Source organism: Mauremys reevesii, linkage group 9, assembly GCF_016161935.1.
Source record: "Mauremys reevesii isolate NIE-2019 linkage group 9, ASM1616193v1, whole genome shotgun sequence".
Taxonomy (NCBI): Eukaryota; Metazoa; Chordata; order Testudines; family Geoemydidae; genus Mauremys; species Mauremys reevesii.
In genome coordinates, this window is record NC_052631.1 from 42,851,811 (window position 1) to 42,865,932 (window position 14,122).

Sequence of the window (14,122 nt, forward strand, 5' to 3'; positions counted from 1 at the left end):
AAAGTACTACCTAAGAGCTAAGACTTATTAATAAGACAAACATACACTAAATGGGAGTAGGGGAAGGAGGTATCCAGACTATGCTAGTCCAAGCAAACCTTGCGGGATTGTTTTGCTTAGGACACAAAACTGATGAACTACTGAGGGAAGCTCCTCTGAAGTTATGCAAGGGCACAAAAAGCAAACACTAATATGAGAAAAGGCCATGTCAGGCCGAGTCTATGTCCAAGCATCTTGTTGGCTTTAAATGTCAACTCATCTATATAAAAATAAGGCTGTTTCCTTGTAAGCACAATATGCAGGAAGTTTGTTTTTACAAGTAGAAAATAGAACCTTGTCTTAATGAAAAACACTTGTCCCTGGTCAAACATCTAGTCAGAAATAATAATTCTTTTGAACTCCTCAGTGCTTGAGACATCCCAAAAGAATTACCCTCAAAGAAACATGATCAAAAACTCCATAAAAATCATGCAAGGAATTTACTGGATGGGATTCGAAGAGCAGGGAATTAAAAAAATGAAAGTACAGTAAAGAGAAACCAATCATAAACTCTGCTAAGATATAGCAGGAAATGCAGTATATTGATTCTGACATCAATTACTTAGGAAAGACTTGGAAAATGTTCACAATAGGAAGCTGTATGCTTTTCATTATGTGGATCAGCCACTGGACAGCTGGAATGCCACCATGATTGCTTCTGTCAATGCTGATGTGAGCCTCTTAAGGAAGGGATGTGAAATCATCTGAATGTGTAACAAGCATTCAAAGTGAAAGACCCCAGACAGTGTGCTTCTCATTATGACTGGGGGACAGAAGGATCAAGTTTTCCTGACAGGTTTAGGATTTGATTATGAGTTTGTATCCTAAAACCTTTGTGCACCAAAGCCTGTCACTGAAGTCAAATGTGAGGTTGGGATGCACAAGAAATCCAAGGCTGAAAACTCTCTCTAGGTACTTACATGATCTAATCACTGTATTATCTGAGCAACTCACAATCATTCAAGCATGTATCCTCACAACATCCCAGGGAGGGAGGGAAGTAGTGACTTGCCTGAGGTCACAGCTGAAGGGTGTAGCAGAGCCAGGAATTGAACCCAGGTTTCCCAAGTTCCAGTGCAATACCTCATCCAAAAGTTCTACTTTGTATTTTGGCAGCTCTCCTAATTCAGCCTGATAAGCTGTCTTTCCCCTTAGCAGCTATGCAGCCAGACCACTTGGAAAAGAGAAGTTTCATCCCATCCAGTCAGTTTCTAGTTTCATTCTTCACTCAGCTTCAGGGCACCTCAGCATAGAGCATCCCATCTGCATGTGGTCCTTTTGCCCATCACAGACAGGCATTTAGACCACCCAGCTATGTTGGCGAATACTGTCACTGTCACTGACCCCACAGGCTCTAGCCCTCAGGCGTTCCCAGGAACACACACACTTCATACATGTAAGCAGAGTCAGGATGAGATCTACCCTGACATCTGGTGGTACATTATGAGGAGTGGGCAAAGGAATTTTAGGAATGTGCATTTGCATTGGTAAACCCACTCCACTTAGCATAACACACAGCAGCATGGGATGGTTATTTTCACACTGTGGAATCCCCAATTTCTTTGTTATTGGGGCAGGAAGGAAAAAAAAGGGCTGTTACCTTAATTATGTGAATGAGGAACTATGAGACTGCTTTATGACAGAAATGACTCAACCTACATTAAATAGTACTTGCAAGGGACATGGGTTCCAAAACCCAGTGAAGGGAGAGAGGCTGGGGACTGGTGTGTGTACCTGATGGTATGGGCCCCTTTTGAGGGCCTGGAACACCAATTGCACATCCTCCTCTCTCCACTGTTAAAGAGCAGAGCTAATTTTGAATCCTTTAGGAGTCCATCTGGAGGCTGCTGACCTGAATTCACGTTGGCCCAAGGTGGCACTGGGGCTCCTCTACTACAAGCTGAAATCACTAAAAGAGCTAAGCTTACTGAGCTGAGATCACTGAGTGGGGGAGCCTGAAGATCGATCGCTAAGCAGCTGGCAGAGCGGAGCAGTCTGCAGCACGTTGGCGCAGCCCGTGGAACAGTGAGCAGTGTGGAGCGGTTCGTGGGGACGGCTGATGCGGTTCACGGGTTGGCTGGAGGAGCGGCACAGCTGGTAGAGTGGAGACAGTCGTGGTGAAGGCTACAGCAGAACTCCACGGAGAAGCGGGGCAGTCGGCCCTGGCCCACGTAAGGTGTCCCTTAACACCCTGCGTGTGCCCCCCCCCCATTTCCACCCAGGCTAGGGGGGGTAAAACTCTGCAGATAAACTTTTGAACTCTGGGGTGGCACTGACCAGAGACAGAGACTCTTGGGTTGTTGGACTTTGGGGTGATTGGACTTAAGACCCTAAGGGGGAAAGGACAGTGTCAAATGTACTTGGAGGTGTGTTTTTTTTGCTTATGGTTTGTGTATAGTCCTGTTTGTTGTGTCTCTCCAACGTGATGCCACATTGTTTCCCTCCTTTATTAAAAGGATTTTGCTACACTCGGACTCTGTGCTTGCGAGTGGGGAAGTATTGCCTCCTAGAGGCGCCCGGGAGGGTGGTAGGTAATTGTCCCAGGTCACTGGGTGGGGGCTCGAGCCGGTTTTGCATTGTGTTATTGAAACGGAACCCCTGGATACTGAACCCGGCCCTTGTTGCTGCCAACTCAGAGGGGCAGAAGGGTTACATACACAACAGAGGATTCCTTTGCTATGGCTGCCCGAACACAAAAGCTGCAAGCACAATGAACATTTCTAACAAACGTGAACCCAACCATCCCCATGCCAGCCCTTCAGGGCAGTGCAGTCCAGAGAGAATAGGTGACAATATTCCATTGTAAACCTTCTGCATCATCCTCTTGCCTGCAGGTTACAGATCTCTATCTTCCCGCTGCAGACACTGCTGCCCCCTGCCAGCAACAGGTGCATCTCAGCTGAGCTCTGAGGCCATGCAAACCCAGCTCGCAGGTGGCTTGCCATCAGGCCTCCTTTCTGCAGTCAGCTCCCAGGCTGCTGTCTCCCGCCTGCTGCTCTGGTGTCTTCCTCAGTTAGGTGCCCTCTGAACTCTGGCAGTACTATCCTTTCCTGTGCTGGAGGGATTATGGAGGCCTCTGCTGGCTGCATGTTGCACTGAGGGTTAAACATCGAGCCCAGTAGGGAGCCAATGGGTTCTTTGCAATACAGGGGCAGAAGTACCTGCACTGTAGGTTCTTCTGTAGAGGGATAGGGTGGAGGCCAAGTTAGTAGGAAATTCCCTAGGTTTCCCTTTAGTGAGTTCTCTCCGACTTCCCAGGGGCCAGAAGGACAGTTGCAGGCCTGCAGAACTGGCCCAAGTCACTACCTCCTAGGTAGTCTGGATGTCTGAAGATCTGCATAGATACAAGATGGATGTCTGGAGATCTGCATAGATACACGATACCCTTCATGCCGTCCAATGGCCATCATGCTGCTCCCTTGCCTCCCCCACCCCCCATAGCTGCTTGGTTCCTAGTCTTCACCAACAGCTCCGATGAAACACCCTCCCAGGGAGGCTGCAGCTGTGCAGAGTTTGTTACTGTGGGTTCAAACAGCAGTAACTTTGTGGTAAATTTCTCCCCGAGGAGAGAATATTGTGGGGCAGAGCTGCTCCCTCTCTATTCTCCAAAGTGTGGAGCCCTAGTCTATGGGGTAGGAAGCAGAATATAGTGAAGATGTTGCTCTACTCCCTCCAGTGCTTCGGTCTCTACTGTATCTCATTATCATTCACTGCATAGCAGAGCATAGGCATCATAACTCAACTTCATAGGCATCTCCAGTCAGGTATTTTCTTGAACTCAAGTTGACCTGAGTGGGGTTTGAGGAAACAAAAGTGCTGAATGTCTCAATCAATGGCTCTTAAATAATAAAATGTCAGTTTAAAGTTAGCAGACAGTACTGAAACAGGTTTTAAGTCCTCCATCGATTAAGGCCAGTGACACAAGGCTGATGAAAAATTGGTTTGGCTAACTTAGCAGGTAGCATCTGGTTCTGCAAAGGGGCTGGACCCAATAGGGCAGCACATCAGACTAAAGGGAACCAGATGGAAAGTGCATCAGACTTGGAAAATTCTTCATTGGTTCATGCAGCTCCAGATGAGACATATATACTGGCTTGTAGGATTACAAGGATAAGAGATGCTGGCACCCCATAAATTTCTCTTACCAGTTTTAGAGATAAGACAAGAACTGAGTCCAACACTGAAGTTTATATGGACTGGCAGAAGAACTAGAAGTCTTGGGGGCTGGGAGGAAGGAGGATTTAGGTAACAGCTGATGGTCTAGGAATCAATTACATGACCCTTACTTGTGTGTTGTTTACTGATTCCTGTAGATGCCAAAGATATTCCAATGAGCAAAGAGAAAAAAATATTTTTTTTTCTCCTCAGATAAAAGCCATGGGCTTGTTTTTCAAAAGTACTGAGTCCTCATAGCCCTTGCTGATTTCAGCTAGAGAACTTAGCACTCAACACTTTGGAAAAAAACAGGCTCCATATTTTAAAAATAATGTTTTTATCTGTGTTGTTATTAATATCTTAGGGCTTCATTCTGCAAATGTATCTGCTTGAGTAGATCCCCGTGCCTGTGAGGAGTCCCTTTAACATCAGTGAATCACGGATTGGGGCCTTAGGTTGTTAGAACTACAAGAATCTCCAAAATGGAATATACAGTATATATACTGGAATTGCTGCTACTACTTGGCTGACTACATTTGCAAATAGTGCACACAGCTAGTCTCTACTAAAACACCCAGTTAGAGTTGTTGCCTCATCCTCCCTTCCTCTCGCCACCTTGTATTTTCACTCACTATGTTTTGTCTAACTAAACTGTAAGCTATTTGGAACAGGGATTGTCATTTACTAGGGGTGAAATATTGGCCATATTTAGATGAGTGGGAATTTTGCTGGGATTATACAATGTATGTTTACACAGTGCTTAACGCAATGTGCCCCTCACCTGGTTAAGGCCCCTATGTGCAACCATATCCTCAGTCTATATTTACATAAATTCATTACATAAGTAATGTAAATTAGCTACATACATTAATGGGCGGGGCAGCTCATTGGTTTAAAGTTTTCAGTAACTGTGATTTGGCTCAGCTATAGCTATGACAAATGACTCCACCATGGTAGGACATGACTTGGAATGATAATGAAACTGCAATTCCCGCTGTGTCGCAGTGGAACAGCCTCATTATTATTTCATAACTTACTCTGCTACAGTGTCAATCAGTTTAGATAAACAAATACATGAAAATCAATCTGACTGCCGCTCAGACTCCTACACTGTGAAACATTTCAAAACATAAATATCAAAGGGTGGGAAAACCTCCAAAGGTTCTGACCTTTACTTCCAGGACCTGGGATCTGGCTAGGTCTGGTTAGACAGGGAGAAATGAGAAACTTCGATAACATGGCTTGAAAAATATTTTAAAAATATACATCTCTTTCCTGTTATGAACTAAATCAGAACAGAAGTGAACCGAAGCTGCAAAATCCATATTAGAATAAAAAACTCTCAAAGTCTGGGGGGTGGAGGGATATGCACCGAGATCTTGGTTTAGAACTAATAATAAAACATAGTAACTATGTTTTCAGCTCTTAGTTGGGGTCCAATACTTAAAACACTTCTGCACATAAATAACTTTACACAGGAACTTAAATTGGCTTCATTGTGTCCCTGTATTTTCTGCATCCCACCACTCTGTCTCCTTATGTCTTCATGCTTCTCTTTCCTATTTGACCCTCTGCTGCCCCGTTGAAGTGCTCGGCAGAGATAGAGCTATTACAGCTAGCTGCTGAAACACGAATGCAGTTGCTAAGTCATATTAAAGGCAATAATTAGAGCTCCCTAGTTTCATAATAACAGGATTTCAGAAGAACAGTTTAAAATCACTTGTTTGCAACAGTTACAGGAAAAAACTTCAGTGCCGTGCAACAGGTAAACACATTGTAACATACATAGTGATTTGGAGCCTGGGGGACAAATCCAGACATGTCCTAAACACCCTTGTTATGCTGGACTTAAGTGCTGTCCTGAATAGGAATGGACTTAACCACATGCTTAAGTGTTTTCTTGAATGGGGACCTCATGCTGGGGTTGAATTTGGTTTCTGGTTTTAACAGTATATTTAGGGTCCCTATGTGTCTCAAGTTCTCAAGTTCTCATCTTTGTCTAAAAATTGAGGCTCTGATCCTGCAATGACTTAAGCACATGCTTCATTTTATGAACTATGAATAAAATTGACTTTAATGGAAGTATTTGCAGTGCAGAAGTCTTTGTAGGATCAGGCCCTGAATGATTATCCCATCCTGCAAGATGGATTTCCGAGTATTTCTCTTTGGATTTTTCATCTTTTCTATTTGGATAACTGATCAGCCTTCATTTTTGTCATGAAACAGGCCAGTAATGTAAAGAGTCTTCCAGATGGTGAAAGACTATTCATTGAAGAAGCCAGATACCATGTTAATATATATCCATAGGCCTCTCTAGTTTCCAAATCTGTCATCTATTGAACTCATACGGGATGAACACGAGAGAAAAATGGGAGCTCTGCTGCAGTATAATGCTGAACAGCTGTGATCAGAGTCTGTAATTACTGGTCCATGTTAAGAAAATGGTTGGTTACAGTCTCTCACCTAGGCAGTTTTATTCCTTAGTGAGGATTATTTTATGGATGATAATATTCCAGAGCAAATTCAGTTAATACCGGATAATAGCAGAGTGTAATCTTTGTATGTGCTCCAGGTTGCAATGGGTTTCCAATAAGGTACCAAAGGTCAGTTGCTGAAAGTGCTTTTCTGTTTCATGCTGTTCCAAAACTTTACAGCTCTGTTACTTTAATTATGTTCTTACATGACAGTTCATCTATGCAACATATTGTACACATGAGTTGGAGGCCTGAGGCCTGATTCTCCTCTCACATACTCTGGTTTTTTACTCCAGTGTTACTCCCATATAGTGATTAAGCAGGCTGCCGCAAATCCTTGTTCTTCTGTGAAGTTCAGGTAACCAGTATTCTCCTCCTCAGGAGCAAGAAGGGACCGTTCACTGCAGGCCATTCCATGTCTGCTGCTTTAGGGCTACAAGTGCCACCATATCTGTCACAGTCCTTCTTTGTGGAGGGAATGATATAAAGATCTGCTAGTTGCCCCATCCCCCACACTGCAGAACACTTCTCTAATGCAGAACAGGGAGCACCACAAGGCACAGCTGTTTTGTGGTCTCCCAGCATACTACCAGTGCTCTTATTTGTGCATGGAAACTGAACTGGTTCCACTGCTATCTGGGCCTTCTGCAATCAGAGAATTTTCCCTATCGTGTATGTGCAAAGGTCAAGATCCTCAAAGGTATTTAGGCACCTGATTCCCAACTGCTCCAGGCTGAGATCTTTTGAAAGCCCTTTAGCTTTCGGCACCTAAGTCTCTTGGGGCCCTTTGAAAATCTCCTCCTAACTGTCCTTAGGTAGAAAGGAATGTTATGTCCACGTCCAAATACTTCTCCATTGCAACATGACTGAAGTCAGCTGTCCTTCAGCTTCCGATGGCTCCGATCCCATGTGGAACTCACTGTAGGATTGGTGACCCCCCTCCAATCCCTATTTCAGCATTAATGTTGCTTTGATCATGAGACAAGAGCAATTAGATCAATGCTGAACTATGAAAGCTGTAAAAATAACTTTTAATAAGAACTTATTTAAAATATACTAATCGGTATCATTTTATTGAACTGCTAAATCAGGTTAATTTAAAAAACATAAAACTATAAAAAGTTCCTATTCAAAAAATGTGCAAATCAGATAAATTATTTTAACATAAAGGTACTTGCAAAGGTTGGGCCCATTCCCAGGCCTGAGTGATTTCAATGAGAGTTTTGCGCAAGTAAAAGCTGCAGGATGAAGCCATTTCAACAGATACTTCCTTGTTTAAAATTTTGTATTAACAAAACCAAACCAACAACAAATTTTCCAGTGGAACTACTTACAAGCATAAAGAAAGGTAAGACCATATGTAAGTCTTTGCAGGATTGGGACCTTAGACCCGTAAGGTTTTTGGAGCAGGGATTTGACCTCAGTGGGATTACTCAAGTGTGTACAGTAAGGACTCTGCAGAAGTTTTTGGAGGATCAGGGCCTATATAGATAAAAGGTAGAAAACAAAGTAGTGTCTCCATTTCATACCTGGGGAACTGGGATCTAGAGGAAGTGACTCATCCAAAGTCAACCAGGAAGCCTATGGTAGAGCTGGGAATTCGGCCCAGATCCTCATAGCCTCAGCCCCACTGCCTTGTTGACCACAAGAGGCAGGATAGGCTAGTGAACATGGAACTAGCCTAGGACTTGAGAGACCTAGATTCATTTCCTTGCTCTGCCAGAGACTTCCTGTGTGACCTCAGACTTAGCCTCTTTGTGCCTCAGTTCCCCATCAGTAAAATGGTAGCACTTCCCTGTTCCTCTGGTGTGTTGTGAGGATAAATACATTACAGACAGTGGGATGCTGACACAGGGGCCACCACAGAGAAATAAAACCATTCTTACTTACATTCATTTCCTTTATTTATGATCACTGTTCACTTTTTGCCCAATAAGGCCCACTTTGCCAATCAGGTCTGCACCTAAGTACTCATGCACTTTATGTGCCTGATTCTGGCTCTCAGGTCATTTAGGGCCCAGTGTCAATGGGATGACTCACAAGCTTAAAGCTAAGCGCGTGCCTAAGTGTTTGCAGGATCAGGGTCGTCATTCAGCAAGAAGAAAATGAAGGGCACAGATCACGCTGAAGGCTATTATATATAAAACTAGTATATTTTTAAAGTTTCAAACTAAATTAACTCCTGATTAAACATCTTTACATAACTTCAGGAAATATCAGTTCAGGTTGAAATTATCCCTTCCAAGGAAATCCAGCCCTTAGAGGAGGCCTGAAGCCTGCTAAAGGTGCTGAAGACCGGGTCCACAATCTTGAAAATGGTTCCATGCATGCAGACAGACCCTTGTGTCTATGCAGAGCCCCACTGAGGTCAATAGGGGTCCACCCACATGGAGCAGTTTGCAAGCTCAGGGCTCCAATTTATAGCATCTTTACTATGTTTGCCTTTGATTTCAGCCAACCAGTCCTCTCCATGCTGCCTTTTAACACCATCTTTTTCTTTTTGTTTTCCTTTGTAGCATGTGTTTTTGGTTTTAACCATTAAAGCAATCTGCCACCTTAGGGCCAGTAGGAAGGAAAGAGGCCACCAACCGCAGCCACCTGTGTCAAGGCAACAACAACAAACAAAAGGCAAATAAAAATAAACCAGATTTTTGCTGTTCTCCCCTCCTGCCACCACACTCAACTCAATGAGAAGCTGCAGTGCTGCACCTCTCCATTGTATGCTGTTCTGTGATGCTATAAATTTAGCACTCCCGCCTTGCAAGTGATCCCAATCTGGCATCTTTCAGTGAGTGCTGGTGACCTCTCTTGAGCCACTAGAAGCAGAACCCCACAGGTGAGAGGTCCAGTCATAAGGGCAGCAGAACTCTGCAATGTATGGCTAGGCGCTGCTTCCTTCTCTCTTTCTTCCATTGGGGTTTCTAAGTACCTTGCAGGGCAGGATGTTAATATACTTAGTTTACCTTTCAGGATTAATCATTTTAATGTCTTTCCTCTGCTTGCCTTCTGATCATCTTTTGTGGATTGATGGTACAACAGCCATGGCGTGCTTTTTTGATTGTGTATTATTTTGGTAGTCTCTGTCAAAACTGCAGGCAAACAGGAAGTGATGGACCTAATATTGGTGCTTATCTGTGCTCTGCTGTAGCTCTTTCCCTTGATTCTGTTAGTTTTCTAGAAGTCTTATCTCACAGGCATGTTAACTTGAAAGAACTGCTTATCTCCCAACCCTGCTTCACATCTGTATTTGTACATACACCAGAAGAGTTGGTTCGAGGCTCATTGCTTTTACAATCAGTATTTCACAGGCCACAGAAATCATTAGAGCACTAGAATTGTTGTATGATGTTTCAACATCCTCACTCTGTCTTTATCATATACATATGAGATATTTACTTTTCCATACATTTTTCTCCTCCAAAGTGGATGTACATTAAGGTACCTGTAACTATAATTACAACCAAAGAACAGCCATACTAGATCAGACCAAAGGTCCATCTAGCCCAGTATCCTGTCTTCTGACAGTTGCCAATGCCAGGTGCCACAGAGAGAATGAACAGAACAGGTAATCATCAAGTGATCCATCCCCTGTCGCCCATTTCCAGCTTCTGGCAAACAGGCTAGGAACACTATCCCTGCCCATCCTGGCTAATAGCCATTGATGGACCTATCCTCCATGAATTTATCTAGTTCTTTTTGGAACCCTGTTATAGTCTTGGCCTTCACAACATCCTCTGGCAAAGAGTTCCACAAGTTGACTGTGTGTTGCATGAAGAAATACTTCCTTTTGCTTGTTTTAAACCTGCTGCCTATTAATTTCATTTGGTGACCCCCCTAGTTCTTGTGTTATGAGAAGAAGTAAATAACACTTCCTTATTTATTTTCCCCACACCAGTCATGATTTAATAGATCTCTATCATATCCCCCCTTAGTCGTCTCTTTTCCAAGCTGAAAAGTCCCATTCTTATTAATCTCTTTTCGGACGGAAGCTGTTCCATACCCTAATAATTTTTGTTGCCCTATTCTGAACCTTTTCTAATTCCAGTATATCTTTTTTGAGATGGGGCAACCACATCTGCATCAAGATGTGGGAATACCATGGATTTATATGGAGGCAATATGATATTTTCTGTCTTCTTATCTATCCCTTTCTTAATGATTCCCAACATTCTGTTCACTTTTTTGACTGCCGTTGCACATTGAGTGGATGTTTTCAAATAACTATCTACAATGACTCCAACAGCTCTCTCCTGAGTGGTAACAGCTAATTTAGACCCCATCATTTTATATGTATAGTTGGGAGTATGTTTTCCAATGTGCATTACTTTGCATTTATCAACATTTAATTTCATCTGCCATTTTGTTTCCCAGTTACTTAGTTTTGTGAAATTCCTTTGTAGCTCTTCGCAGTCTGCTGTAGACTTAACTATCTTGAGTAGTTTTGTATCATCTGCAAATTTTGCCACCTCACTGTTTACCCATTTTTCCAGATAATTTACGAATATGTTGAATAGTACTGGTCCAAGTACAGACCCCTGGGAGATACCACTATTTACTCTCTCCATTTCTATCCTTCGTTTACTATCTTTTAACCAGTTACCAACCCATGGGAGGACCTTCCCTCTTATCCCATGATTTGGTGAGGGACTTTGTCACAGGCTTTCTGAAAATCAAAGTACACTATATTCACTGGATTCCCTCTTGTCCACATGCTTATTGACCCCCTCAAAGAATTCTAGTAGATTGGAGAGGCATGATTCCCCTTTACAAAAACTATGTTGACTCTTCCCTAACAAATTATGTTCATCTATGTGTCTGACAATTCTGTTCTTTACTATAGTTTCAACCAGTTTTCCCGGTACTTAAGTTAGGGTGACCAGACAGCAAGTGTGAAAAAGCGGGACGGGCGTGGAGGATAATAGGGGCCAATATAAGTAAAAGACCCAAAAATCGGGGTTACCCTAACTCAAGTTAGGCTTACCGACCTGTAATTGCTGAGATCCTCTTTGGAGCCCTTTTAAAAAATTGGCATCACATTCACTATCCTCCAGTCATTTGGTACAGAAGCTGATTTAAATGATAGGTTATAAACCACAGTTAGTAGTTCTGCAATTTCACATTTGAGTTCCTTCAGAACTCATGGGTGAATACCATCTGGTCCTGGTGACTTATTACTGTTTAATTTATCAATTTGTTCCAAAACCTCCTCCAATGACACCTTGGACTGGAACAGTTCCTCAGATTTGCCACCTAAAAAGAATGGCTCAGGTTTGGGAATCTCCCTCATATCCTCAGCCATGAAGACAGATGCAAAGAATTCAATTAGTTTCTCCGCAATGGCCTTATTGTCATTAAGTGATCCTTTAGCATTTTGATCGTCCAGTGGCCTGAGTGCTTGTTCAGCAGGCTTCCTGCTTCTGATGTACTTAGCATTTTTTTTGCTATTACTTTTTGAGTTTTTGGCTAGCTGTTCTTCAAATTCTGTTTTGGCCTTCTTAATTATATTTTTACACTTCATTTGAGAACCAAGAGAAGAGAGACCAAAAGAGAACCAAGCCAGTTCTCTTCAAACCTAGTCACTGTATGCTTACTAGGATTGATTAATTACATGCAATTATGTAAAGGGTGCTGTGTGATGAATAACCTCTGAAAGAAATATGAGGGAAGTGATTTAGATTTTAATCTCCTAAAGACTTCATTTACGTGCATGAAACTTCAGTAGAGTCAATGTAAGATTCATCTTAAAAGAGGGGAGAGGAGAGAGAAATAATTGAACAGCAAAAGGATCCAAAGCCTTTATTTTTCATTCCTTTGTTTTCTACTGTGGAAACAGTCTCCATATTTATTACAAAGTCTGCAATGCCCACTCCCAGCTAGCAGCAACTCTCCAATATTTCTGCAGTCATTCCCTAGGAGAGCCTGCTCTTTAAGTCAATTGAAATGTAATGCTACAGTGTCACTTTTAATCTACCTAGTCTGACTGCAATTCCCCCCACTCCATTCTCAATGTCTTGAACGAAAGCAACGTATAACAAGGAATTTGCCCATTATCTGGGTGTGTCTCTGTTAGTGAAAACTTGTGCGTGTGATTTAATTTTCAGAATTTTTAACTGTGGATAGCAGCAAAGAGTCTTGTGGCACCTTATAGACTAACAGACGTTTGGGAGCATGAGCTTTCATGGGTTAATACCCACTTCGTCGGATGCATGTAGTGGAAATTTCCAGGGGCAGGTATATATATGAGCAAGCAAGAAGCAGGCTAGAGATAACGAGGTTAGTTCAATCAAGGAGGATGAGGCCCCCTTCTAGCAGCTGAGGTGTGAAAACCAAGAGAGGAGAAACTGGTTTTGTAGTTGGCAAGCCATTCACAGTCTTTGTTTAATAACTGTGGCTAAACAATGTTTACATTGGTTTTACATGAATGAAACTCTGTTGACTTCGCTAGAGTTGCTCTTCATTTATACCAGGGTAAAAATCAGGCCCACTATGAGGCAAATTGTGCAATCCACTGGATCAAACTATTGCTAATGTTTTCTGTGATCCTATGGGTTTGCTTCATAACTTGACTTTTTAAAAAAGGTAGTAGGAATATTATTCTTAATTGTCATATCAGCCAGAATGTATCTGTTTTAAAGGGGAGAAGGAATTACTTTCATTGAAGTCAAATCTAATATTAGAGCAGCCAACTTTCTTTGACTTGCTCACTCACAAGAACTTAGCAGCCCAGTTGAACAGATGGAAAGCATAACATATATAATGCAAGCACGCATACACATAACCTCACAGTTTGAAGAAACACAGAATGTTGGGTAAGATGTTGGAAAACCGCTCCTTAGAGCAGTTAATAGAGCTGGTTGAAATTTTTCAAATGAAATTTTTTTCCTGTAAAAAATGGTCTTTTTTTCCAAAACCAATTTTTTTCCTAACATTTACTTTTTCAAAATTTTCTTCCCTTTTCCTAAGAAAAATCACAGTTTTGCTTTGTTTTTCCTTTTCCTATTGTCTTGTTTGTTTTTTAACTTTTTTAACTTGTCCCCTCTTTTTCAGTGGCAAAACAGGGAGGCAGTAGGGAAAACTAGAACCCCAAAACTTACAGTAAAAAAAAATAATTTTTTTTAGAAAATTCCAAAATTTAAAAAAAATCACCATTTTTGAAAAATTACATGCTTTTTTGGTTGTTCACTCCACTCTAGTAGTTAAATTTAGAGTCTGAAAATACTTATACATGTGCCTAACTTTACTAGCTGTAGCAATTCCATTGATTCCAAAGGGACTTCTCACAGTAGTAAATTTAAGCATGTGCATAAGTGCTTACAGTCATGGTTTTTGGGGAGCTTGTTAGAGGTTTTAGGATCACAGAGCCAGCTGAAAAGATTACATTTGTGGCCTGTTAAAAATGACCATGTCCCTTTAAGTATTGTTAATGGAGATGAAGAAATATGTATGCAATTAAA